We start from the raw sequence: 27,253 nt of genomic DNA, 5'->3' as shown, positions 1-27,253 counted from the left end.
AAAGTCGATTTGGCAGTTTTTTTGAATTGATGTTCTCATTGTTTTAGTGAGGAATGTATTTCCGGAGGTGTTTACTCTGCCATTCTGGAAGGGTCTCTAATTGAAGTGTCAATAGGAGTTAATATCTGTTTAGGGCTTATTTTGTGTTAGGCACTTATTTAAGCATTTTGCATATTTAATGCCCCTACAGGGAGGAAGGCATTATTACATCCATTTTAGGGATGAGGAAACAGAGGCATTAAGTGACCAAGGTCAAGGGACTTGCTAAATATCACCCAGTTGGTAAGCAGGTGGCATTGTGGTAGAGAAGGCACCGGCAGGCCTCTGGCTCCAGGGCCTGTGCTGTGACCACCCCCCCTCCTCTGGCTGCCCACAGAGTCAGGAGGGGCCCAGGAACCCAGGATGGCCCTTCCCCAGGGGCAGGTTTTGCGGCTGGGAAGGACAGAGCCGAGGCTTCCCTAGGTGCATCCCTCACTCTGCTCAGCTGGGTCCTAAGTGCTGTAAAGCAGCAGTCTCCAACCTTTTTAGCTCCAGGGACCAGTTTAATGGAAGACAATTTTTCCATGGACTGTGGAGGTGGTGGGGGAAGGGATGGTTTGGGGATGACTTAAGTGAGTTACATTTATCGTGCAGTCAGACCTCTCTGCTGATGACGATCTGTATTTGCAGCTGCTCCCCAGCGCTAGCATCACCGCCTCAGCTCCACCTCAGATCATTAGGCATTAGATTCTCAAAAGGAACACACAACCTAGATCCCCTGCACGCGCAGTCTACAGTAGGGTTCGAGCTCCCGCGAGAGTCTAATGCTGCCGCTGATCTGACAGCAGGCAGAGCTTACGCGGTGATGCCAGCGATCGTGATGCTTTTCCCAGAACACCCTGAGCACTGGATGAATGAATGGACAGAGGGATGAATGGATAAATGGATAGACGGATGGATGTCTTAATGGATGGGTGGATGGATGAGCTATGGACACGTGTATGGAGAGGTGGTACCACAGGATGCTGTTATTAGTCATGTGAATGAGCTTATCAGACTCTTCCTTGAGGGGAGGTTTTTTTGTTTTTTTTTTTTTTTGAGACAGAGTCTCACTTTGTTGCCCAGGCTAGAGTGAGTGCCATGGCATCAGCCTAGCTCACAGCAACCTCAAACTCCTGGGCTCAAGCAATCCTCCTGCCTCAGCCTCCTGAGTAGCTGGGACTACAGGCATGCACCACCATGCCCGGCTAATTTTGTCTATGTATATTAGTTGGCCAATTAATTTATTTTTTATATATAGTAGAGACGGGGTCTCGCTCTTGCTCAGGCTGGTTTCAAACTCCTGACCTTGAGCAATCCGCCTGCCTCGGCCTCCCAGAGTGCTAGGATTACAGGCGTGAGCCACCTCGCCCAGCTTTGAGGGGAGTTTTGGTGAGCAGAGCTGGAAGGCATTTTGCAGACATTTAGCACCAGAGTCAGGAGGGAGGGTAGGGTGACCACAGCATTGTCACCAGCGGGATTTCCTCAGAAATAGTGGCAGGTGAGCCCACAGAAAATCCTGCCCCAGGAACATGACCCTTGGCGTGGCTTCAGGGAAAGTGACACAGATACCCCTAGATTCCCATGGAATGGAAAAGCCAAGGAATCAGTCACTGCACAGTGTCGGGGAAGCTGCTGACCTTCTGGGACCTCAGTTTCTCCATCTGTCAAGTGGGACTCATAACAGCCACCCACCTACACCTAGACACAGGGGGCAGCTAAGGGTGAGGATGGATGGTGCAGCCTCTGGGGCCAGGCTGCCTGGGGTTCAAATCCCAGCTCTGCCCCATAGTGGCTGTGTGGCCTTGGGCAGGTCCTGCACCACCATGAGCCCAGAGAGCACAGCACCTACCTCCTGGGCCGAGGGCAGACTCCATGACGATGATGGAAAGCTCTAGCTCCTTCTAGGGCCCTGCAGGCCGTCAGCTGTCAGTGAACATCAGCTCTCGTTAGCAGTGCTGGCAACAGAGACTGACATGTAGTAGGCATCAATAAATGTGTCTGGAATGAATTCATTGAAAAAATGGTCATAGGCCTATGAGTGACCTGAGGCCCAGAGACACCAAGGAGCTTGTCTTTATAGTGAGACCCGAGGGCCTGCTTCCCACAGCCTGCCTGCTCAGGGTGCGGTCTCCTGCCCCACGTCTCACTCAGACTGGGTCAGAAACCGGGATTTTCAAATTCAGGGCCTGGGGCCATTGCACCTCAGCTTTCCCGAATTCCTCTAAAAATATCCTCCCTTTTAAAGCCCCCGAGGCCTCTCTCAAGGTGGAGCGCAGACTTCTCACAGATGTCCCCAGGCTGAGGGATTCTCAGAATAGCTGCCACCTGCCCTGCCGCCTCAGGGCCCGTGGGCTCCTCACCATCTGGTCCCAACCAGAAACCCTCCCCGCCTGTGCCTCTGCCCTCTGGCCTGCGAGGGGCTCCCAGACCACCACCGTCCGGGCTGTCCCAGAGCCCATCCCTCCCTCTTCAGCGTGGGCTCCCAGAAGGCCATTTAGCCCATGTCCATATGAATAGCTTCCCAGCTTCAACGGCCAATTCTCCGATTTACCATAAAACTTCCTTAAATTTAGCTCCAAGGACAATGCTGAGGAAGAAGGGAAGGGTTGTGGGAAAGAATGTGGGGCTGGAGCCCACTTCTGCCTCCCCACCTCCCCAAGACTGGGCCTCCCCAGAAACCCTCTGTCCACCCTCCAATCCCAGCCTGCTGCCGGGGCCTCTGAGCTTATTCCCACCCCAGGGCCTTTGCCCCTGCTGGCTCCTCTGCCCAGTGGTCCCATGGCTGGCTGCTTCTGCTCCTCCAGGGCTCAGCTGCAGTGTCACTCCCAAGGGCAGCCTCCCAGCCCTCGATTGAGCACAAGCCCTGGGGTCACCCTCTCACATCACTCCGGGTCATCATCCTGGTCATCTTGCTGCTTGGCGTGTTCTCATTCATGTTCCCATCGGTTCCATTTGTTGTTGCGACTGAATGTTAGATCGGGGAGGGCATGTCTCATCTGTGTTGCTCACTGTCGTTGCCCTTGCACTTCGAGCCATGCCTGGCACACAGCATGTGCTCGGTGACCATCTGAGGGGTGAGTGAACTGATTTGGTCACTAAGAATTAATTTGCTAAGAATGGGCTGTCAACCTAAAGTCAAAAGGGTCAGAATCCAGTTTAAAGAGAATTTTTTTAAGCACAAAATTTGATGACAGGCCACCCAGCGAGCAGAGATTTCAAAGCAGGGAAGTCAGTGTTCCAAAGTGTAGAAGTTTGGGATCGCTTATATAGACAAAGCTTAGGGAAGTTTAACAGAATTTTAACATCTGTCTATGTAAGGCTTAATACATAGTTATAAAGACCTGATCAGTTCAGGTATCCCCCACCCACCCTGGGAAAGGTATGTTCAGCATTCACCACTGAAGACGTAACTGCCATGGGGTCTAAGGTGCCATCTGGCCTGAATTAGGTAGAAGACAATAATGGAGGTAGCTAGTCTGTAACAAAGATCAGTGATTGGAAGGGGGAAGTCCTGGTCTCTGGTCTCTGCTAGTCATTTACAGAACGGGAACGATGAGGAAGAGACTTAAACCATAATCTATGAAGCAGATTGCAAACATGCTAAGTCAGGACTCGGTCTCCAGGGCTTAATTCCCCCCTTGGCTTAATAAATTTAGAGAGTCCTGAAGTTTTATTTTCTTTTACAGGGCTCACCCCAGACAATCATATTTTAACGAGAGAATACTAATAATAATCGTAATAACCAATGCCCACAGAGAGCTAACTCTGTGCCAGGCACTATTCCAAGTGCTTTATGCAGATTATCTCATTTAATCCTCCCACGATGTGATAATGTTATGTATTATTGTAGTATGTCAATTTCACACCAAGCTTCTGTGTGTGTGCTTTGAATTCCTGCGGAAGGAGCCAGTCAGTGCTTTCATACTCATTGTGTGAGTCACCCCAGAAGTCCTCTCCATGGCCCTGCTGGAGTAGGAATAGCCATGACCAGGTCCCTCCTGCAGGGGCCTGGGTCTGGCACTGCCCACTCGGTGTTACCTCTGGCTCCCAGGCTGCCTGCCCACTGCCGGAAGACTGAGGCGGCCTTGGGGAGCTTTCTGCTGCTAAAGGTTAATAATTCTTTAAACACACAGCAATTAACATGTGCTTGGCCTTGTGCTTAGTGCTTTAGATATGTTAATTAGTTCTATACCCAAACCCTATGGAGCGGGTGCTATTAATATTATTGTCCCTGTTTAGATGGGGAAACTGAGGCACAGAGCAGAGGAATATCTTGTCCAAGGTCACACAGCAAAGTGGTGGAGCCAGACAGCCTGGCTGCCAAGTCTGCACACTTAGCCGCCACTCCAGACTGTCCCTTGCTGAGACTGTCCCTCACTGGGTGAGAAGGGTGGCGGAGACTGGGGCCGGGCTGGAGAGGGTGACAGTCCACCTGGAACAGCGTTGGTGTGTCAGTTAGGACTTGTTTGGCTGCAAGTGGCAGGAAGCCATCCCCCACTGGCTTCAGCTGAAAGGATAAGCCTCAAGTTGCTTTACTTGAAGCATGGCTGGGTCTAGAACCACAAATGATGGTGTTAGCACTGAGTCTCTTTCAGAGTTCGGTTCTGATGGCCGCTGTGTTGACTGCATTCTCAGGCACCACGGTTGGCAAGATGGGTGCTGATAAGTCCACATCCATTATTACTCTCAGCTTTAAACCCAGAGGAAACAGAATTATTTATTTTAATTCCTCCAGTGAAAAGCTTGGAATTACCTCTTGTTGAACCTGATTGGATAGCCTGAGTCAGGTGCTTACCTGTGAACCAATCTTGATGGCTAAGGAAATGCAGCAATTCTCTGATTGGCTAGGCCTAGGCATTATGTCAGCGCCCAGAGCCAGGTATGGGCCAGCTCCACCTGAGGCAGCTAGTGGGGGGAGGCTCCTAGAGCAGCATCCATGCCACGATGGGGGGGGGGAAGTCAGGTGGGAAAGCACCAGGTGTTGACTGCACGTGCTGTGACCAACACATTATTCACACTTGTGAAAAGCTGGTTGTATGAAGTGGGTCATTCTTGTGACACTGAACTAAAACAGAGTCAAGAAGCTGGGGGAAGGGCTCTTGGGCACATAACACTGCTCCAAGAATGTCATTCTCTGCAAGCATGACTGCTGAAACTGCTTGCTCTAACCCCAAAACAGATTCATCTGTAGTTGCTGAGATAACTGGCTCCAACTCTAGGACTAACTTTGCCCACCAATCAGAGCTGGCCAGCTCCCCAAAGCTTTACTAATACCAATGAACTTTCTCTCAAGAACACACGTAACATTCATTTTTCATAAAACCCCAAACCTGCTCTTTGCCCTTCAGAGACACCGAAGATCATCTGGTGTATGCCACAAATTGCAATTCTTTCTTCCCAAATAAAACATTAAGTTTAAAGATCCATCCCTACAGTTGTATTTCAACTTCAACCCACGTATGACACAGGAATGGCCTCTATACTGTGTGTATAGGTCAGATAGATGCTAAGGTTTGTATTTTATGACTTTGATAAAGTTAGGATGACATTTACTTCTCTCAACTCTCCACAGCTGTCTCTTTAGTGAACTACAAAGTAGGACACTCATGTCCTTCTGGGAAGTGTGTGACCAAGGGGGAAATTTCAGAAACTGTGACAGGGTGAGGGGGGGAGAAATTCTGCAGGAAGACTGAGGTTACAATTATGTGACACCATTAGATTGGGAAAGAAGGTGGATTTGGGTGCTTCTAGCAAACAAGACAATAGCTGTTGGCCCTGAGCTCTAAAGCTGTACCCAACATTGTTCTAAGCTCTACCTAGATCCTCTCATGTAAGCCTTCCAGCAACTCTCTGAGGCATCATCCCCGTTTCTCCAGACAAGCAAACCCAGGCACGGTGACTTGTACTCCCAGGACCTCATGCTGGCGAGCGCCTATGGCCCAGCACAGGAGGTGAATCACAAAGGGTCTCAGCCAATCACGGATCCCTCCCCTTTGCTGTGATTGGTGGGTGTTGACCCACTTCTGACTAATGAGGTACAAGGGTTGTGTTCTGGGGAATTCTGGGAAAACCTATTCTCCCTGAAAAGGGAGGGCTCATGAGAACATATTTTGTCCCCCTGCCCCATGCCCTCCTGCTCTGGGCATTGTCCTCTGACCATCCCTCTCTACCTCTGTTGCAGACCCCCAACTCCACCCCAATCCAGACCACTCTCATTGTTTACCAAGAATATTCTGGTCTCCCTGCTCCCACCCTCACGCTGACGTGCAGCCAGAGTCTGTTAGCCTCCAAGTCAGGCCGAGTGCCTCCTCTGCTCAGAACCTTCCAGGGACTTCCCATCTCAGCCGAGTCAGAGCTCAAGACCCCACCATGCCCCACAAGACCCTATCTACCTACCTATCTATCTAGATAATAGAATATGAAGAGAATATACAATAGAATATATATATATGTTATCTGTATTGTGTGTGTATATATGTACATATATATACATAGAAAGAGAGAGATTGGAGGAATTGGCTGACACGATTGCGGGGACAGGCAGCCAGGCAGGGGTTGACGCTGCAGTCTTGAGTCCAAAGGGTGGAAACTCAGGCGTAATTTCGAGGTCACGCTTTGGAGGCAGAATTTCTTACTCTTTGAGGGACCTCAACCTTTACTCTTAAGGCCTTCAGCTGACTGCGTGTGGCCCAGCCCCCTCGTGGAGGGTAATCTGCTTGGCTCAGAGTCTACCAATTTGAATTTTAAATGTTAATCACATCTAAAAGATTAACTTCGCAGCAACAGCAATCGAGATGGCGTGTGACCAGACAGATGGGCACCCTCACCAGCCGAGTCAACACAAGCGAAGCCACGAGGATGCCCCGTTGCCTGTGCTAGCTGACGTGGGTCCCCGTGGCAGATGCTGTTTGTCCCTTCCCACGAAGCCCAGGACTTGCAGTGCTCTGCACATTTCCAACTGCGCCTCTGTGCCTGAGCACGTTTCTTTGGAACCATGGAAGGCTGTTCCGCCTTTCTGGCAAGCTAGAAATGCCAAAGATGCGTCACCCAGAGGGAGTAGCTCTTGACTGTGACTCTCTTAGTTGGTGGAAAAATACCCCAGGCCCCTTCCCCCCAGCAGGGTGGCTCTGCCTCTTTCCCAGGTAGTGCCCCCCAGGATCCAGCCCCACTGCCCACGGTGGTCACTTGCTGGACGTTGCTGTGCCTTGGCTGACGTCCCTCTCCTGTCTCGTCTCCCCACTCCCTGACCAGTGTCACTGGACCACCTTCCAAAAAAGCTGCACACCATTGAATCCTTGCCCAAAGCCATCTTCTGGGGGACTCCAGCTTGGAGGCTCCCTCCCCTTTGCCTGTCACTCTGTCACATGCCTTCCTTCATCTTATTACCATTACAGCTCTTATCAGACCTCAAATCATCTTGTGCCTAGGACTGCTGCCTTCCAGCTGCTCAGTAGAAGGCCAGCTCCAGGAGGGCAGGGACACGCTGCTCCCCTGCTGTGGCTTCAGGTCCAGCACAGAGGACACACGATCAATATTCACTGAAGGAACCAATGAACAAAGGGACGAATAGAGGCTCACCCTGGCACCGTGATTAGATTCAGCCCCAAACTCACCTGTCCCATTTTTTCCTGCCACCTCTGAGACGTAATCTGAAGATGTGATTTGTGCCAGTGGGTGATTTCTTTTTAGGTGAGACATGCGGATGTCAACAAGAAATGTCCATGCTCGGAATCCTTTAACCTGGGAAGTCACTCTGGCCAAGATCATAAAGTGATGGTGATGGGGTGGGAGGGATGAGGACGAGGATAAGGAAGGCCTCCTGGATGCAGTGAGGGGACGGGGTGCTGCCCTGGGACTCAGCACAGGGCCAGGGCCAAGTGCATGCTCAGCTTCTGCCCCTGGTCCGATCCTGGGCAAGTCTCTACACCTCCTCCCGAGCCTACAAACCTATACGTGGGGATCGTGGGTTCCGACGGTACAAAGTTCTGGTGCTTTGTAAATTACAAAGTCTTTGCTCACCGAGGGGATGGACTATGGGTGCAGGCGGAGGGGTCCTGCCTGTCTCACGTGAGCTGCTTGGGCTGCAAGTAACAGAAAATACGACTAGAAGTGGATTGTGTGATGACGCCAGTGCGCCAGCTCACTTACCACTGTCTGAGCTCACCTGGGTGGCAGGGCTGCTGCCTGGTGTGTCCTCTCTAAGAGGTGGGAAGGACCTGGGCTGCCCTTTTTTCTCTACGGCACCCCCAGAGCACAGAGAAGGCACAGAGAAGGCGTCCAACGAGAATTCCATCCGGGTCCTGGCTAACCCTCACAACTGCGTAGTCTTTCAAGTGTGCTCCCCCCCATAGCAGCTAAAGAAACTAAAGCTCAGAGAAGGTAAATTGCCTGCTCGAAACCTCAACACAGAGGACAGAGCCCGCGTGCCCTATGCGGGGCACGGCCACACCCCTGAGCACCCTGCTCCCCGGCTCTCCTCCCAGGGCCTTTTTCTGACCAGGTTAGCCCCTGCCTCCAGGAGCGTGGGGTCGGCCAGCCCCGCCCCAGCCAGCACAGACGACTGCCAGAGACGGAAGTCCACCAACCCCCTCGTTTTGATCATTGCACTGAGGACATAAATTCAGCAGCATGTGCTTGGTCAGCTGCCCCATTTTTCTCCTAAGTAGCAAATTTATGGGGCACACATGCACACGGGTGATTATTTCCCAATAGTTTATAGTATCAAGGCTCCTTTATTTCCCCCCAATAAATCTAATTTATATGGATTGGCAGATCAAACAGTGCATTTCCTGGCATCAGGAGGCCGTGAATCATTCGTGACGCTTTAGGAAACTTGGGGAGATTAAGGTTTTGCATAATGCAAATGGGAATGGAAACATATTTGCTCTGCCTCACTGTGGATGCAATTAGAGCAATGAACACCAGGAGAAATTCTTTCTCCCAGGACAGAGAAAGGTCTGCTTGGTATGCAAGAGAGCACAGTTACTTGTGACACTAGAGCCCGGAACATGGTTAGCAAAGCGCCCAGTGACGGTTTGATTTGCAGCTTTAAGGAATTCAAGGATGAATAAAACATTGAATTAATTGCCAAAGAACTATCGCCAGCCTGCATGAGATCTAAGCACCCTGGCAAGTGTAACACACACACACACACACACACACACACACACACACGCAAACATGTGCAAGACACAAAGAAATAAACGTGTGCAAGACACAAAGAAACAAACCAAGACTGGGCCTCGGGTGTTCATGCTCCAGATCCCCGAAACAGCATTTAGTTTTGGGTATTTTGTTCTACCTGGAAGTTTCTCTCATCAAGACTCTGCCTCCCTCGGCCCCACCTCAAGTTCTCCGAGCCAGAAAGCCCTCTCTGCCTGCCCTGGCCTGGGGTGGGGAGGGGTGCTTGTTGGCTGCCTCTGTTCCCTCATTCATGGAGCAGATAGGTGCTGAGCACCTGCTGTGTGCCAGGCACCCACTGTCCCGAGTGCTGGGGACACAGCTGAGAACAGCCTGGTCCACGCTCCCTGCCCTGGCGCTGCCTCCCTGTGGGCGTGAGACAACAAGCAGAACAGAGGCGCTGCTGTAGGGGAAGGTGCCGAGTGCCACCCAGGACACAAAACAGGGAGGGTGGGGGGCACAGAGGAAACGCCAGGAGGTGGGATCAGCTGCAGGTCTAGGCAGGGGCTTGGGCAGGCCTGAGATGGTGACATTCGCAGAGACCCGAGGAGGGCGAGGTAGGAACCACGAGGAACGTTGGGGAGGGGCAAGAGCGTGGGGCAGTCTCACAGGCAGGAGCTCTGGGTGCTGCAGAAACCCAGAGGCCAGAGTGGCTAAGTCTGGGGCAGGGAGAGGGTGAGGAGTCCAGACAAGGAGCAGGGAGGGTCAAGGTCATATAAGACCCTTCATTCGTTCATTCATATATTCACCTCCTTATACATTCATTCATACTTTGAGGCCCTACTGTGAAGCAGGGCCTGCCGTGTTAGACACTGGGAATCTAGCAGGAGACGTGACAGGCAAGGTCCCTGCTCTCAGGAGGCTGTAGCACAGGGTGAGGAAATCGTGACTGACACAGAGGCGGGAGGTAAGTCACTTTCCTAGGTGGGCAGGAAGCCCAATCACCACCCATCTCAGACCCACGATCCCGGCAGAACTCTCTCCTGTTTGCTCTTGAGTGACTCTGTCACCTCCATAAGCCCATTTAGCAGATGAGAAAACCGAGGCTCCTTAGGGGCAGGGATCCTGGCTTCTGCTTTTTGGCCTCTCCCCATACAGTCTGGGAATTGGGGGAGTGGAATCAACTCTCTTCTTCCTCTCCCAGGGCTTGGTCAAGGCTTTGGGGAGGTTCATAGACAAGAAGCATCTTGTGGCATCTCCGATCTGGGAGGGCCACGACCAGACGCTGGGCCTGGGCTGCTGCTCGCCGAGGAGCAGCTGGACTCTGGAATGGAGAGTGCCCGGCCTGGAAGGGGAGGCCCCAGCTCCCATCACTGTGGGGGTGAGCGTGAGGGCTCCTGGGACCACGAGCCGGGCCTCCTCCCCTGGCCCCAGTGGGCTGCTGGAGGCGCAGAGGGCTGCGGCCCCCACTCTGGGCTGGCCGGACTCGGCCTGATCAGAGCAGCGGGCAGAGGGCCCGGTCAGTCTCAAAGGGACACGGGACAGGGCCATATCTGGGCTCTGCCACCCCAGCTCTGACCTCAGGCCCACACGAGGCTCGGGGCAGCTGCCCACCCCCCTACCCCCCCGCCGGGTCCTCCTGGGCTCCGGTTCCCGCCCTCACTGCCTGCGCCCCATTCTCCACGCAGCTGCAGGGGCCCGAGGGACCCAGCTCTGATCCCGCCCCTGCCCAGAACCTCCACGGCGCCCACTGCACCCTGAGGGAGCCCAGGCCTGCGGCGACACACCAGAGACCACAGCCTCTGAGCCAGGCCATGCCAGGTGCTCCCAGGCAACGTCACATTAATCCTCCGACACCCGTGAGTGGCTGATGGTGTCCCCGCTTGTCTGAGTGGGGAGGCCCCGTCAGCATTGGTTGAATGAATGAATGAAGGAATGAAGGAATAAAGGAACAAGCAGTGAGGTGAGACTCCACTCGTGTTCCCGAGAGCACGGGGCCTTGTTCGGGTGCAGAGGAGGCACCTGGGAAGGGCGCGGCGGCAGCTGCCCCCTTTAGGGGCCTCCACTCGGTCCCAGCAGCGAAGCCCTGCCCTGCTCCTCTCCATGGGTCTGGTGGTCACTTTCAAATGGAAGCCGCTCGGCTCACCCGGCCGCTGGACACGCAGCCCTGCTGCTCCCATCGTGTGGCGGGGGAGGGGAGAGAACAGCTGCAGGTCAGCAGAGGGCAGGGCTGCGGGGACAGGGGCTGTGGGACCAAGAGGCGCCATCAGAGGCCGTTTGTCCAGGAGCGGCTCTAGTCCCCAGCGTGGACGTGGCCTTGTGTCCGCACTGCCCAGAGCGGCCGGCGTGGTGAACATCTGCCCAGCTGTCTCTCCCGTCCCTGTGTGAAAGGCGGCAGGACGGGACATGGGCCTGGGGCTGCGTCTGCGCCTGGGAGCCGCACCGTGCTGGGAGCCGCGGGTCCCACCGACAGGGGCGGAGGGGCAGGGCCCAGCAGAGGGTCGGGAGGAGGCGGAGGAGGCGGAGGAGGACAACAGAAGGCGGCTTTCAGGGCTGGTTGTGCAGAGAGTGGACTCTGACGGCAGGGCTGCTGTGGGCAGTTGTCGCCATCTGTGCCTGTTCTGGGCTGACCCAGGGCCAGGTTGCTGCATACAGCAGGTGCTCACCTCTCCTCGGCTGCTCAGCCACTGAGCCAGGAGCTGACCCAGTTCCTCTGGCTCCAAGGCTGTGCCCGCCAGGCCATCTGCCTCAAACACTCGGTGGCCAGAGCGGTCACCTGGCCGGAGTGGTCACCTGGCCACACCTGGTCAGTGGGCGAGAGGCTCCCTCTGTCACTCACCCTCCTGGGCCCGGACAGCCTGCAGGCTTAGCCAGAGGCAGCCCGGGACAAGGGGCTCTCCAGGGAGAGGGTGGGAGGGGACGCTGTGCTCTGACACTGCAGCTGTGACACCTGTCTCCATGCAGGAAAGAGATCGTGGTGGGAAGAGACCTCGGCCTCTTGTCCCTTTCCGCAGGACGCTGTGCACGGGGCAGGCTTCCTGCTGGGTCCAGCGGTGCCGGGTCAGGACGCCCCCACCTGCTGCAGACACCCTCGGCAGCCGCATGGAGGCCAGTGTCAGTGACGGCTGCTGTCAGCGCTGCCCTCGGGGGTCCTCCTCCTCGTGTCCATGGAGACCTGGTGGCGCCTTTTAAAGCAGCTGCAGGGTGGGGAGGAGGCGGCTGTCGGAGGGCCGCGCTGCCCACACGGAGCACCTGCGGGGTCGTCCCTGCCTGGACACATGCTCGTGGCCTTCGGACGTGACAAGGGGGGGGATGATTCGCTGGGCCCAGCAGGGCGCCCTATTGAGCCCACCTGCTGGGGACGGACCCGAGATGCTGCCCAGTGTTCCTGCTCCAGAGCCGCATCCACCCCCGCCCGCCCGGCACACTCAGAGGGGACGCGCAGACACTGTTTGTAATTAAAACGTAATTCAATTATCCGCTGAAACGGGTTTCCGAATTAACATTGGAGTGAATCCTAGCTGTGCCGTGCGGTGTCTTTTCTCCCCGCTCGTCAGACGTCGGGACGGGAGGGGGAGGGCGCAGGGGACAACGGCCCTGCCCGGGCAGCTGTCACCAGCCCTCCACAGCCAGGGAAACGCAGCCCAGGACGCCCCAGATCAGAGCGGCCCAGGGCCCTGGGGAGACGGGGAGCAGAGTTACAAAGGCCGAAGCCAGGCTGCAGGGACGGAGCCCTGGCCAGCTGTGTGGCAGCTGTGTGTCCTCAGGCGAGTGACTGAGCCCCTCTGGGCCGCGTGTGGAAAAGGACCGTGATGGTGCCCCTCCGCGGGCTGTTGGGAGAATTCAGTGTCCCCCTCTGGGTCTTCATGCACATGTAACTTCTGAGTGAGGCTGTCCCTGACACCCCAGCCTGGCCCTGCCACCCCCTCCCCAGCCCCCTTCACCCCGTCCTCTTCCTCTTCCTGGCTCCTGCCACCCTCAGACACACCAGGTGTTTTCCTTCCTGGTCACTGTCTGGCGACTGCTGTGGAATGTGAAGTCCTACAACGCTGGCGGTTATTGTCTTTATTTTTCTATTTGTTTATTTTTAGACACAAGGTCTTGCTCTGTCACCCAGGCGGGAGTGCAGTGGCACGATCATAGCTCACTGCAGCCTGGAACTCCTGGGCTCCAGCGAACTCCTTCCTCTGTCTCCCATAATGCTGGGACTACAGGTGTGAGCCGCCGTGCCCAGCCAGGGCCGGGATCTTTGTCTTGCTCTTGCTTTCCTCCTAGACCTCGCAGTAGTTGCTGAGCCGCTGGTGCCAGGGCTGTGCGGGCCCTGTGTGAGCACAGCGCTGGGAAACATGGCACAGATTCCTGCCCTCCCGGAGTTTGCATTTCAAGGCCCCAGACAGACATGGAAGACGGGGATGGTTAAATATGAAATACAAAGTCGGACTGGGATAAGCCTTAGGGAAAAAAGCATGCCGCAGGGAGGGGACAGAGAATAACGGGGAGGTCCGAAGGGTCCTCTGGGGAAGTGGCCGGTGCAGAGGCCTGGAGGAGGGGCCGGGTGGGCATGGGGCGGGGCGGGGTGGGTCAGGGGCTCAGGCAAAGGGCATAGGCAGGGCAGGGCCAGTGCAGGAAGGAAGGGGCCGAGTGGGGACGTGTGTGCGCAGGGCTCCTACTTTGGTTTGTTTTCTCCAGAGAAGCCTCAGCCTGGTCCCCCGGAGTCGCCCAGAGCAGAGCCTTACGCCCGTTGGTCAGACATGGGCCACCACCCGAGAATCTGGGCCAGGGGTGGGGTCCCGTAACCCCCCTGCCCCAGGGGCTGGCAGGTGGCTTCAGACAGACCTGGGGGCAGCAGGTGGAGGGGGACGGTGGGGAGTGAGCCTGGCCCACGTGGCCACAGCCTCAGCAGAGGGGGGTCTGGGATGAAGGGTGGCCTGGGACAGCACGTCCTTAAAACGGGGACGGTGCCCCAGGGGGTCGTTGGGAAGGTGAGGCGGGCTCTGAGAGCAGAGAGCTCAGCGCAGGCGGGTGAGTTTGGGCTGAATCTAATCAGCAGGGAGGCCACTAGGGCCAGAGCAGGAGGGGCTGGAGGGGCTGAGGCCAGAGCCAGGACGGGCGGCTCCTGCGGGGCCTCCAGGGCTCTGTCAGTCCCGAGTGACTGCAGCTCCTGGTCTCACCTGCCATAGGTGGAGAGTAAGGTCGCCAGCTTTGGGCGCCCAGATGGTGGCAGAGCAGAACCCGGTCCTGACTTGCCCTGGGGCATCTCCTTCCTGTGCCCTACAGCCCGCCCCGCCTCCTGCGGCCTCCGGCCTCCGGGCTGCTCTGCCCGGCCCTGGGAGGACGGTCCCGGACCGGGGTCGCGGAAGTCACAGAGGTCCTGCAGGAAGCCGGGGCAGCTCGAGGCCCCATCGACCAAGGGGCTGATCGATACCTTGTCAGCTGAAGCTTCCCGGCAGGGGACCGGTTCCCAGAACCGGGCTTTTAGGACCAGGGCTGTGCTTGGCAGGGACCTGGGGACCCGGCTTCCTGGACGTCCTGGCTGGAGGGTGGACACCGGCCCCTCTCGTGGTTCTGACCGATGCCTCCTCAGCCGGAGTAGGCGGCGCGGCTCTGCAGGCGGGTGAGGACGGGCTCTGCAGGCGGGTGAGGACGGGCTCTGCAGGCGGGTGAGGACGGGCTCTGCAGGCGGGTGAGGACAGGCCACGGCAGGGCGCGGCGGGAGCACTGGGCGGGACCGGTGTCGTCCTTACTTCCCCGTTGTCGGGTGTGCTGACCGTGCCCAGCCCTTGCACACGCCTGCGGGCTGGATTTGCGTCGGGGATGCTGGCTGAGACCCCCGCAGTGGCCCCCACAGACGACTGTTGAGGGTCGGGGGAAGCTGAGCTGGGGAGGCCTCAGGGATCATCGTGGGCCCCAGCAGCTGCCGAGGGACGGGTTTCCCAGGCCCCAGGTATTTTCTGTCCCTTGTCCTCTCCCCTCTCTCTGCCCTCCCCCCCTCTGATCAGGCTCAACTGACTCTGGAGTCCCTGGAGGGTGGGATTATGGTGCCTGGCAGACAGGGGCAGGCTGAGACTCACCCAGCAGCTGCTGGCCCCTGCGGGGTGGGGCTGCTCCAGCTCCTGCCCGGGGAGTTGGGGGCCGCAGCCTCCGGATCCCACCCGGGCACAGGCCGAGCAGGGGCAGTGTGAGCTCACCCCCGGGTGGGCTGTGCTGGGTGCTGGGGACACAGGGCTGACACAGACTCTGTCCCCACTCTGGGGTCATCCAGTCCTGCATCAGGGTCTGTGGCTGAATCTGGTTCAGCAGGAAAGTCACCCTTTCCCTCCTCCTCTCCCTGTGTACTTCCTGGTTCCCAGCCCCCTTCCAGGGGAGGGCAGGAAGGGCAACTGCAGCCCAAACCGGGCTCCTCTTGGGGGTCACATTACAGTCCTGGGATTTGGCCCGTGACAGAGCACAAAGTGATCGGGTGTCTTTCTGGCGTCTGTCACTCGGTCTTGGTTCTCACACATTCGGATTTCTGTCCAGCAGTGAGTCATGCCGGCCCCTGTCTCCGTCTGTTCAGGCTGCCACAACAAAATGCCATCAACTGGGCGGCTTTTGCACAGCACAAAGTCATTTCTCACAGTTCCAGAGAGTGAGGGGTCCAAGATCAGGGCGCCTGTAGGTTTGGTGTGTGGCGAGGTCCTGCCTCCCAGTTCACAGGCCGGTGCCTTGTCACCGTGTCCTTGCAGGGCAGGAGGGGATCGTCCGAGGGGGCTCATCCCGCAGGTGAAGCCACAGACCCCGAGTCCTAACAGATGCATAGTAAGTCTTTGGTAAACAGTGACTGACTAAAAGAATTGATGAATATACAGTGTGCACGTAACACACACACACACACACACACACACTTATACTCATGCGCCCCCGCTAGTCTCTTTTCCTGGCGGTGGGATTCTTGTGTCTGATTACAGGACATGGTTCCTAGGAGGAGCTCCAAACAGTGCCACCCTCAGTCCCCACGAACCGCACCTGCTGAATTAGAACAAGACATCTGCCTCCCCCTGCTCCGGGCACGGAGGAGCATCGAACCTCGGCGGATTTATGCCTCGTCCTCATTTCTCTACCCCAAGGGTGTCTGGGGAAGATTTATGGGAGAAACAACAGGATGAAACCTGAGTTACTTAGAGCTTGGGGACATCAACCACAGCATCTTCAGAGAGAAGGAAACTTCTCTGCGATGGCAACTGTCCAAGTGGATAAGGTCACGTGGTGCCCTGGGGAAGCCCCGGCCCGGCTCCTCCCCTCCCGGGTCCCACCTGCCCTTCTCCAGCCCAGCCCCGCCTCCTCCCAGGTGGCTCCTCTGGGCTCCTGGGTCCCAGGAAAATTCTTCTCAGAGCCCTGAGGCAGCCCTGCCCGCTGTCCCGCTGGGGCCGATTTCCGATTTCCTCTCGGAGCCTCCTCCCTCCTCCCCAGGCTCCTCCCCAGAGGCAGGGGGCTCTCCTTGCAGGTTTTCCTAACAGGGGACTGAGTATCCAGCACATCACGGATGGGACCACAGTATGTCACAATATGCCATGAAAGCAAAGGCACAACTTTAAATCCCTGTTAATATTTAAAAGTAATGAAATTATTCTCCAAGTCTTATAAAACATTCACATATCAAGGGTCCCTGGCATATAGAAACATCACACACGTATACATTGACAATGCAACTCTGTAGAAACTCACATGAGACACACAGTTAATGCCGGTGCTGGAACAGACACGACGATGTTTATTCACACTGGCTTTGCTTCTCTTTCTAGAGTTTAGGAGGCAGTTTTGGAGTAATTTATTTATCTGACCCAAGACGGTGACAAAAGGTGATGGGAAGCCTTGGCTTTGGAATCTGTCAGGGTGTGCCTGGGGTCAACTCCACGTCTGCTCTTGAGAGCTGTGCGACCTTGGGGAAAACGTCAGAGTCTCTGATTTCTGGGGTCCATCTGTAAAACAGAATTAGCATGAGACCCTCCCTCAGGGCTGTCCAGAGAGCCAGTGAAGCCGCACGTGTGAGCGGGTGGCACCGGACGCGGCGACTGCCCATTCAACCAGAGGTCTTCATCGCCTCTCAGCTGCTCAGCCACACCCCAGCCCCCGCCGAACTCCCAGAAAGAGATGCCTTAATAAATCTTCATAAATAGCTAGCATAATAGAAAATGCTCCTAGATATATTTTTTAAAAAGAGTGTATTGATTACACAACTGGCCCCAATATAATAAAAAGTTACAAAGAATAGATTAAAAATACAACTCTCTCTGGACCATAAATTCGACCTGAAACTTGCACCTGAGCTAGGGCAGACGTTAAACATTTCATGAATGCTTGTTAGGCCTCTTCAAATGTCGTACAAGGCCTGGTGACATGTCCCTTTCTGTGGGTGATCCAGTTCCCGGCAGACACGTCTGTTGCCCCCACGCTGATCTGTGTTTATGGAATTTGTAATCCGCCTCCCACCTCCGCCTCCCGCCCTGATGAGGCAATTTCCACTTGCTCAGGACTCAAGTCCATCCACTCAGTACACATTTATGGGGCCCCTACTCTGTGCTGAGCAAGGTTCTAGGCAAGGGGGACGAAACACTGAAAAGAAAAAACAGATAGAAAAAATCACTGCCCTCTTGAAACGTCTGTGCAAACAAGCCAAGAGGCAGGAGGAAAAGATGGGAGGGAGGGAGGGAAGGAGGAAAAACACGCCCCATGCATTGCAGGCTTGCTGTGTGCCGGGCCGAGTGTCCGCACACACTGTCTCATTGTACTTCCCAGATACCCGGGAGGTGCGAGTGCTATTATGTGCCCCATTTCACAGATGTGGAAACTGAGACCCAGAGAGGGTAAAGTCATTGCCCAGAGTTGCCCAGCTAGGAAGTGGTGGAGGGATGAATTGAACCCAGATCCATCTGGACTCAAAGCCTCTCATAGGTCTGGAATGAATGAATGAATGAATGAATGAATGAATGAATTCCAGAGTGAACGAATGAGTGAATGCATGAGCAAACACATCCCAGTGTAAGGTCCCTGCACATGGAGACCCCATGCGGGCTTTTTAAGACCTGGGGAGAGTCTCGGTCCCTCTCTACCTGCCCGCTACCTTTCTAATTCCCAGGAATTATTTAGGATGAGTATCCAGAGGTGTGGCCCCTCCGCCACACCTTGCCCCAGCTGCAGAGAGCACGGTGCCCGGACGGTGTGGTGGCCCCCTGGCCACTCTGCAGTCTGTTCTCCACGGACTGCCAGGGAGTCCTGTGGACACCTGAGTCCGACCAGGCCCGCGTCTGCTCAGAGGCCTCCACGGCTCCCACCTTACCTGGAACAAAAGCCAAAGTCCTTACCAGGGGCCACGGCCCTGAATGATCTGCGACCCCCGCTCCTGGCACTTGCCCCTGCCACTCTGCTCAGCCGCTGGGCCTCATCGCTCTTCCTCTGCCAGCCTGGACTCCCGCCCACTGTGCTGTTTTGTCCCTGTTCCTGCCTCTGCCTGAGCGCTCCTTCCCAGGTGCCCACCTGGCTCCCGAGTCAGCTCCCTCAGGTCTTTGCTTAAGTGTTTCCTCCTCCACGAAGCCCACCCTGACCACCAGATTTCTAAAGCAGCCTCATCCCGTCCTGCTCTTTCTCTGCTTAGCACTCGCGACCACCTACATTTGCTCCCATATCCCAGTTGCTGTCTGTCCCTCACATGGAACGCCAGCTATGGGGGAAGGACTTCTTTTCCTGTCTCACCTGCATTTCCCCTTCCTGGAATCCCTTTCATATCATTTAAAACAAAAAACATCAACCACAAAAGCCTTCACCCAGCATGTGCTTGGGGCCCGTCGAATGTCTGCCTCAGTCCCGCACAGACGCGGCTTGTCAGCAAGGCCCGGGGTTGCTGCTGGCTCCAGCTCTCAATTCTCTCTGTTTCATCTAATTTCTGTGACTATTGTTGCCCGCATGACTCTCCCCAACACCGTGCTATGGGCACCTCACTTGAACACACTGAGTCCTCAGAAGCCGGGAGTTCCTTAAGACAGTAGACACCTTCCACCTATATCTCTCCCACCCGGAGAGTCCAAGCAGCACGCGGGGCAGGCAGGGCCCCGGCCTGCCTCGCTCACCTCTGTGCTTTGCGCGCAGGGAACAGTGGCTGTCTGCGGTGGGCGTGGCTAATCGCTGAGGACTGGATGGATGTGAGAGAGAAACGGCCACTGAGGACGGTGCCCGGTGCCCGTAGCCGGGTGGGGGGTCCCGTAGGAAGGACGAGGAAGAGCCACCCGGAGAAGATGTGGGGAAGCAGCAAGTGCAGAGTGCTGGGGCGGAGTGAGCGGGGACGTTGGAGGGACAGTGAGGAGGGCAGCGAGGCTGCCGTGGAGTCGGCAGGGAGAGAGTCTGAGAGGTTGGCAGGGGCCCGACCATGCAGTGGCATTGGCGGCCATCATGGGGAGTTTGGATTTTATTCTGAGGGCAGTGGGGAGTCACTGAAGGTGTCAGAGCAGGGGAATACAATGATTTGATTTACATTTTGAAACCTCACTCTGACTGCATGGATTGAGGGAGACCCGAATGGACACGAGAGCAGGGAGGAGGCTGCTGTAGTTTTCCCAAAGGCAGGGGTGGGCTCAGGCCGGCCGGGAGGCGGCGGCTTCCAGCCTGGCTGTGTGGAGTCCGCGTTAAGGGCGGGGCAGCCCCCGCTAGCTAACGGCGAGGTACGGCTGAGTCTGTGGCTCTTGCTCCCTGGACACATTCACTTGCAGACCTCGTAGGAAGAAGAGGCGGCTGGACCTGTGCCCTCCCTCTCCAAAATGCCATCACAACGTAATCCCAGTGGCCCCCAATCCCATACTCCCCAGATGCTCCCAATGGGGTATTTACCCCTGGGCCTCCCCGCTGGGTCTCCCTTCTCAGAGGAAGCCTCCACCCGGAGTTTGCACAGGGCCATAAAGGTCGTGTTGGTTTCTGCTAATTGCAACAAATGACTTTCCTTTCACAGGACGTGCCCATCAGCACTGAGCACATCCACGTTAATTGGGCTGGAGGAGGAAAATTACGTGCTTCAATTTGCCATTTTTCAGGATGAAAAATGGGAAAGGAGAAAATCACCCAGCCGAGCAGGGTGAGTGCCGACACCGCCTCTGGGGAGCAGAGCCTCTGGGGAGGGGCAGAGGCTTCTGGGGGAAGCAGCCGCAGGCCCAGGAAGGGTGGTGATGAGGTCGGGGCCCCAGCACCTCCAGCAGCCCTTCATATGCATAAAGTGTTTAAATATAATGAAGCACATTTCAAAAGCAGGGCTCGCCCAATGTTCATGCCTGCCTTGTGGGGTACCACTACCCGGACCCCTAAATAAGATGGGGTGACCTAAAGTTGCAAGGACTGGAAGTTCAAGTGCAACAGACTTAAGCAAAAATGGGAATGTATGGGCTCCTAGAACTGAAAAGTCCCAAGGGTGGGGCAGGCTTTAGGAAGGGCTGGATCCAGGGACATAGTCAGTTTCTCCTAGCCTTGCAGCACTGCTCTCTCCTTATCCCTCACTGGTGGGAGATGCCACCTGAAGGTGCAGTAACTGCAGTGGGATGACCTTCCCTTCCTGTGGCACCTGAGGACCTCTCAGGATTCACATGATTGGACTAACCTGGCCACGTGCCCATCCCTGACCCAAACACTGAGGTCAAGGCGGTGGAATTTGGTCATGCCCAGGGCTACCCCCTGAGGTGCTGTGCTGTGGGTTAGGAAAGGGTGCCCCTTCCTTGCAGGAGAAGCAGCCCTGTGCCAGGCGCAGGCTTGGTGGGCAGGGGTGTCAGCCCCTTGTGTGTAACACCACCTGCCCAGGTGTACCTGGTAGTCTTGGACATGCAGATTGCCAGGCCTGGGTCTTGTGCCCGGCCTGGGGCTGGGTGTGGGGGTCCTCCCCACCCACAGCACATGGGCTGAGAGTGGAGGATGGAGGGTCCCCAGTCCCCATAGGACAGTCAGGCTAGAAGGCAGAATTTATTCATCTACCACCTACTTAGAAAACACTCACTATATACAGTGAGGAAAGAACTTACAGCCTAGTTTGAGGGTTGTCTTGGTCTATTTTCTGCTGCTATAAGAGAACACCACAGACTGGGTAATTTGTAAAGACGGTTCTGGAGGCCAGGAAGTCCAAGAATGAGGGGTGCATCTGGTGAGGGTCTCCGTGTCTCATCCCACGGTGGAAGGCATCGCATGGCGGGGAAATGCATGCACACAAGAGACAGAGGGCATCAGGTGGCTGAACTCCTGCAGTAACTAAGCCACTCCTGTGACAATGGCACTAACCCATTCGCAAGGGCAGTGAATCTTTTAATACCATCACAATGGCAACTAAATTTCAACACGAGTTTTGGTGGGGTTTTTCAAACCATAGCAGGGGTATAGACAAAAAAGTCAATTAATTTATTAGTTATGTAAGAATCATGATGATAGTGCTGTGGAGAAAAATAAAGCAAGACAGGAGTATAGGGCATGCAGTGTCAGGTGGGATGGGTGGGGAGGGTGTCACCAACAAGGTGATATTTGAGTAAAACTTGAAGGCAATAAGTCCTGTGGATGTCTCAGGAAATACAATGCCCAGAAGGAAAGCAGATGCACAGGCTCTGGGGTCAAACATGAGCTGACCTGAGCCCCAGGCTGCGGTATGACCCTAGCACTACCACCCCCCTACCCTGGAGAAGTTCTGTTCAGATAGATTTGATCTCATTCCAGCTCCTGGGCCTGGGTTTTGAGGTTGCCCTGGTGCTCTGGCTCCTGACCTTCCTGGTGTGCAGAGAGCACATGTACACTGGGTGTGCAAGTGTGTGCAAGTGGGGGGTGTGGTGGCTGGCACGGTCCTGCACTGTGTTTGCTATGTGTGCATGTGGGGTGGAATATAGACATTGTGTGAACATGGTGTGTACACAGGGATCATATGAGGCTTCTATATTGAGATGTTTCATACTATGCCCGGTGGCATTTATTTTCCCAGACCTGCGCCATCTCCAAAGCTGGTGAAATGCTACCAGCTAGATATTCACCAAGGCCTGCCCGACACCAGACTCTTAGGGAGACAGAATTAGTTCTCTTTCACTGTCCCGTCGGCGCTAATCCCTCACCCCCACCCCTGCAAGGAAAAGCGAGGCCTGGAGTCTCCTGCCATTTCTCCCCTGCCTCAGGCCCCTTCTACCCCGAGAACAGACAACTGCGAGGAGTGGAGCTCACAGGCCCTAGGGAAGTTCTTCTGAGCAAACAAGACGGAGCCCTCCCGTTTCACATTAATTTAATAATGATGACGGTAATAAGATAGCGACCATTTACTGAGTGATTACCACATCCTGGGCGCTATTCCCATTACCTCAGCACACATGATCTCACTCAACCTCCCCAAAGCTCAGTTCAGCACTTATCGCTCCCACGCACCATTTACAGAAGAGGAAACTGAGGCACAAGGGGCTCAGTGACTGGCCCAGGTTGTGAGCCGTACAGGCAGGATTTAAACTCAGGCAGATCAGCTCCAGGCCTAAATTATCTTCAAGTTCTTATGCAGGAACACATGCTCAAGAACAGCCAAGAAAACTAAGAGGAAAGGAAGGGCAGGGTCAGCCCGGGCGGGGCCGCTTGTCTCGGCAGATTTCAGAGCCCCTGTACGCAAAGCAACGTGGCACTGACGTTGGGCTAACCAAACAGAACCAAGCACGGCAAGACAGGGACTCCAGAATAAAATCCCAGGAGAGATGGGACATTATATTCTTGCCAGGCTCTGTGCCAGGTGCTGGGGTGCACAGGGGTGAGGACACAGGCCCTCTCGCTTGAGGGTCGCCCGGTCCCAGGGAGACTGGCTGGGATGATCAACAGATCATCTCAGCGGGGGTGGTGTGTGCTAATAGGCTGGTCTGTGGGGTGTTAAAAGCCTGGATGTTAAAAACTGTGACCTCCCAGAGGTCAGGAACTGTGACTATGTCCTTGAAGTCTAACAACAGGCCAGGCCCGCCAGCACAGAGGACACACCGTGGTGTCCTGCACCGCCGGCTGCAGAAGCATCAGTGCAGGAAGAATGAGGCCTGGATCAGTTCCTAACTCTGGGACTCGGGGAAAGTGACTTCTCTGAGTCTGTTACTCCATTTTAAAGATGAAAATGCTAATAAATAGCATCTGCCTCATATCGCTATAATGAAGTTTAAATGAGTTGACACGTTGGTTATGCCCAGCACGTAGTTGTAAGAAAGACCCCATAAAAACCAGTCATCATTATTGTTGTCATTTCTATCATTATCATAAATTAATGATCAGGATATGATCACTCCAGAGTAGTAATATTTACTTCTTATGGAGTGTGGGGTGTGGGGATCCCCATCCTGAGGCACTGTGGGGCTTTTCCCAGACTGTTTTGCAGACATCAACCAATTTCACAGACAGGAAAGCGGAAGTGAAGGCTTGGGACTAGCATCCAGGGTGACCCACTGAGGCAGAGGCAGGGATGCAGGGGTGAGGAGTGACTGCAGCACCGCAGCCTGGAGGAGACAGGGAGCGAAACAGAGAAACCCCACTGTGTCACCTCCCGCAGGGGCCTCCAGCCCAGGCCGTCTGGTGGCACACAGGGCTCCCTAGGGTGCCTGAATTTGCACTTTCCACCCTCATTTGTCTAGAGAAGCAGGGAACATTGTTTTGGAGACGGGGCCAGTTTTTCAAGCAGCTCAACTCCCCATCCCTTACCCAGATGGGCCACAGGCAGTGTTCACTGGGTTAGGGACTCATGGGGTCCTGCCACAGCCTTTACTAAGAGTCTGTCACCTGGGCTGAGTTGTCACGTGGGCAGAGTTGTCCCCTTCTCAGGAAGATGAACTGAATGACAGGATTTTCAGTGAGTGGCTCTGTGTTCCCCTGTGACCACAAGTTCTGCACCTCCCTGGAAAAAGTGCTGCCTAGTCCCAAGGGGTGCTGTGCACCCCACCCTGCTGTGTCCAGCTGTCTGGCCCTTACCCAGGCTGGACTTCAAGCCTCCACACCCATCGTGCTGGTTCTCTTGGCCCCTGCCTTGATGGCAGTGGTTTTCAACAGGTGTTGCAGATAACAGTTTTCCAGTGGGAACCATCTTAGCTCTCAATTGTCCCTGGCGTCTTGGTTAGGGCCCTTCTCTCCCAACATCTTGGGCACTTGCCATCAGCTGAGACAGGGACGCCTGCGGGAAGAACCGGTTCAGGTGGGGAGTGTGGGGCTCATTTTGGGACATGCTAAGTGTGACGCGCCTATAGCCTTCCCAGCGGGGCTGGTTAGTAGCCCATGGAGGCCTAAGTCTGGAGATACGAGAGAGAACGTCCAGCCTTGTGGGGTGTGGGCACCAACACCTCCTAAACTCCCTGGGCCCCAGGCCCGACACAGGGTGGGAGGGGCAGGGAGTGGTTACTGTCTAACCCTCACTATTTCCCAAAGCTTCCCTGGAGCTCAGAGGCAGTCCTCTCCTCCCCTCCCCCACCCACCGCTCATATTTACTCTTCCAAGGTCTGCCTGCTAAGTGCACAGCTGGTTCGTGAGATACACTAATAAACCACCGTGTCATCACATTAGCAGTTTCTAGCTGAGAATCTCCCTTCTTCCTCTGGGGGTGGCAGGCACCCAAACACAGCCCCCATCATCAGGCTGTTAGCACCGCTAATTGCTTTCTTCCAACAGGGAGGCGAGTGGTTTCCTGAGGCTTCTACAGACTCAGAATTGCTGACGTGGCTTTCAGAACAGTCCCCCTGCCAGGCTGGTCTGGGTGCCCCAAGAGACTTTTGGGATCAGCCAGATCCTACTCCCCCCCGCCCCCAAACCATCTGACCCGAAGGGGAGCCTGAGCTCCAGAGAGGGGCTGACTGCTCCCATTTTGCAGATGAGAATACTGAGGTAGAGTGATGACGCACTCAAGTCGGCTCAAGGCTGGGACTGGAGGCCAGGCCTCTCATCTCCCACACCAGGGCTCCTTCCAGGGCTCTGCCTGCCTCTTCTCTGCTGGGTAGAAAGACCTTTCTCCCCAGGATGATGGGTCACATAGTGAAAGGACACTGGATGTGGCTGCTGGTGCTTAGAAAGGGAGGGAATCGCCTCTTGGTTCGTCCACCAAGTCCTGCCCATCCTTCCCAGGTTCTCCTTCAGGAGGCCCGCTTGTTTCCAGGGCTCTCTCAACACGCCTGTGGGCTGTGCCTCCCACGGCCCAGTGTCCTTGGCTAACACTCCTCCCTGCGCTTCTGTGGGGCTGCCCGCGCCTGGTGCCGGGGGTTGACAGGCATTATGCCTGGCCACCCCGTGTGTTCCCCTCCCAGCCATGCTGGCTGGTCAGACACAGACATGTCCCCACATTGGTCCAACGCAGGCCTGCCGGGACGTCAGGGGGAAGCGAGGCCCTCCTTCCCTGGGGGTCTGCAGGCTCTGACAGCTAAGCCAGCCTGGAGCTGCAAGGGCGGGCAGGGTGGCGCCACACGGGGAGCTGCTTGGGAAGCCGGCCCAGGTGAGAGCACCTGCCATGACCTCTGGGTGAAAAGTGACGGAAACGCACTCAGGCTGGCTCAGCGGGAAAAGAGAATTCGCATGAAGCTCAGCTCCATCCTGGGACGCTGAGGGCTCTGGCGGACTCCCGCCCCAGCTCTGGGCTCGCCTTGCCTCTCTGTCAGCTTCGCTCTCGGGCTGACGTCCTCCTGGAGTGGCAGGGCAGGCCTCCGTGGCGGCCACCCGGCAGGAGGGGCGTCCCTCCCGACGCTCAGGCCAGACTCCTGCGGCTGCCGCCACCGCACCAGCCTGGGTCCCACGTGCAGCCCCGGGCCAATCACTGCAGTCAGGGGAGCAGGATGCTCTGACTGGCCAGGTCTTGATCATGTGACGGCGAGGCCCGCCAATGACTTTGCTCTGCCTTCTGCCCCCATGATTCACTGAGAACTCGTGGGTTGCTTAGCAACCAGCTGGGGGGGGGGCCTCTTTTCTCGCATCGGGAATGGGAAAGTCTCGCCAGGGTCCTGCGTGTTGAATTATGGGGCGCCCCAGTGCTTGGATGCCAGCCGGCTGTGGCTCCTCGGAGGAGAGGACAGCAGGGTGACCTTGGTTCAAATCTTGGCAGTGACGCTCACTAAGAGACCTCGGGCAAATTAGTCCGTGTCATTCCCCTCTTATGTAAAACGGAGATAATAATAGCACTTGCTTCACAGGGCTGATGGAGGGTCACGTAAAGTGATTTGTGGTGGTGACTTTGAGAATGCCTCCCCCACAGCGGGGCTCAGGGAAGACAGCTAACTGAACAAGGATGAGGAGGAGGTGTCCATCATCTCATCTGGGCAGCACCGCCTCCCCATCTCCCCTGCAGTTCCCTCCCCACTCCCCCATGCTCCTGTCTCCCTCCATCCCCTTCCACCTCTCCTTCTCCCAGGTAACACGAGGGGGCAGATCTCCAATGTGGACATCAGCCCATGTCTCCTCCTCATTAAACGTTCCTTAATGACCTTCATGGCCTTCGGGTGAAGTTCAGGGTCCTTGCCCTGGTGAGCAAGGTCCTATAAGATCTAGCCCTGCTCACCTCACTGCAACCTCACAGGGCCTTTCCCATTTCTAAATACACCAAGCTCAGTCCAGCCTCAGAGACTTTGTCCTTTGCCAGTCCCACTGCCTGGAACAGTCTTCCCCTCAGATGTCACCGTGACTCCCTCAGTTCATGTGGGCCTCTTCTCAAATGTCATCTCCTTGGAGATGTCTTCCCTGAGCACCTAATCTAAGGTAAACCACCTCTCCCCATTCCTTTCTGTCCCTAGCAGTCAATTGTTCATTTCTTTGTGTCACTTATCATTATCTGAAATGGTCTTAGTCTCATGTTTGTGGTTTTATTGCATGTAAGGGATGTTTGGGCCTTGGAGGGCACAGCGTAGACAAGGTGAATCAGAAAGGAATGAAGCCAAGTCTTAGGGCACAGACTGGGGTCCCTCTTCCTGGATGATGAAGGAAATGCTTTGCTGGACCCAATGAGCCAGCTAACGAGGTCCTCAGACACATCTGCTTTTACCATATGTTAGCATTGCCAGTTCTATTGTCATGTCAATAGAACCTCTAGCATGTACTCTGTGTCTGGCTTTTTTTGCTCAGCGTAGTGCTTTTTAAGATTAATCCATGCATTTGT

At 55.6% G+C, this 27,253-nt stretch overlaps 1 long non-coding RNA gene across 2 annotated transcripts; it reads right to left on the bottom strand.

Annotated features, from left to right (window-relative positions):
* Positions 1 to 17,010: 17,010 nt before the first annotated feature.
* Positions 17,011 to 25,917, bottom strand: LOC109729200 (uncharacterized). Of its 2 annotated transcripts, none has more exons than XR_001148502.3 (3): positions 25,652 to 25,917; positions 24,100 to 24,298; positions 17,011 to 17,099 (listed from the first exon to the last, which is right to left on the bottom strand). It is a non-coding gene; the product is annotated as an uncharacterized LOC109729200 (long non-coding RNA). The 2 variants fall into 2 exon arrangements; XR_012923685.1 differs by having other exon boundaries at positions 25,756 to 25,917.
* Between the last annotated feature and the right edge of the window lie 1,336 nt (positions 25,918 to 27,253).

Source organism: Microcebus murinus, chromosome 16 (genome assembly GCF_040939455.1).
Source record: "Microcebus murinus isolate Inina chromosome 16, M.murinus_Inina_mat1.0, whole genome shotgun sequence".
Taxonomy (NCBI): Eukaryota; Metazoa; Chordata; class Mammalia; order Primates; family Cheirogaleidae; genus Microcebus; species Microcebus murinus.
Note: the sequence above shows the minus strand (reverse complement) of the source record. Positions and strands in the feature narration are given on the sequence as shown.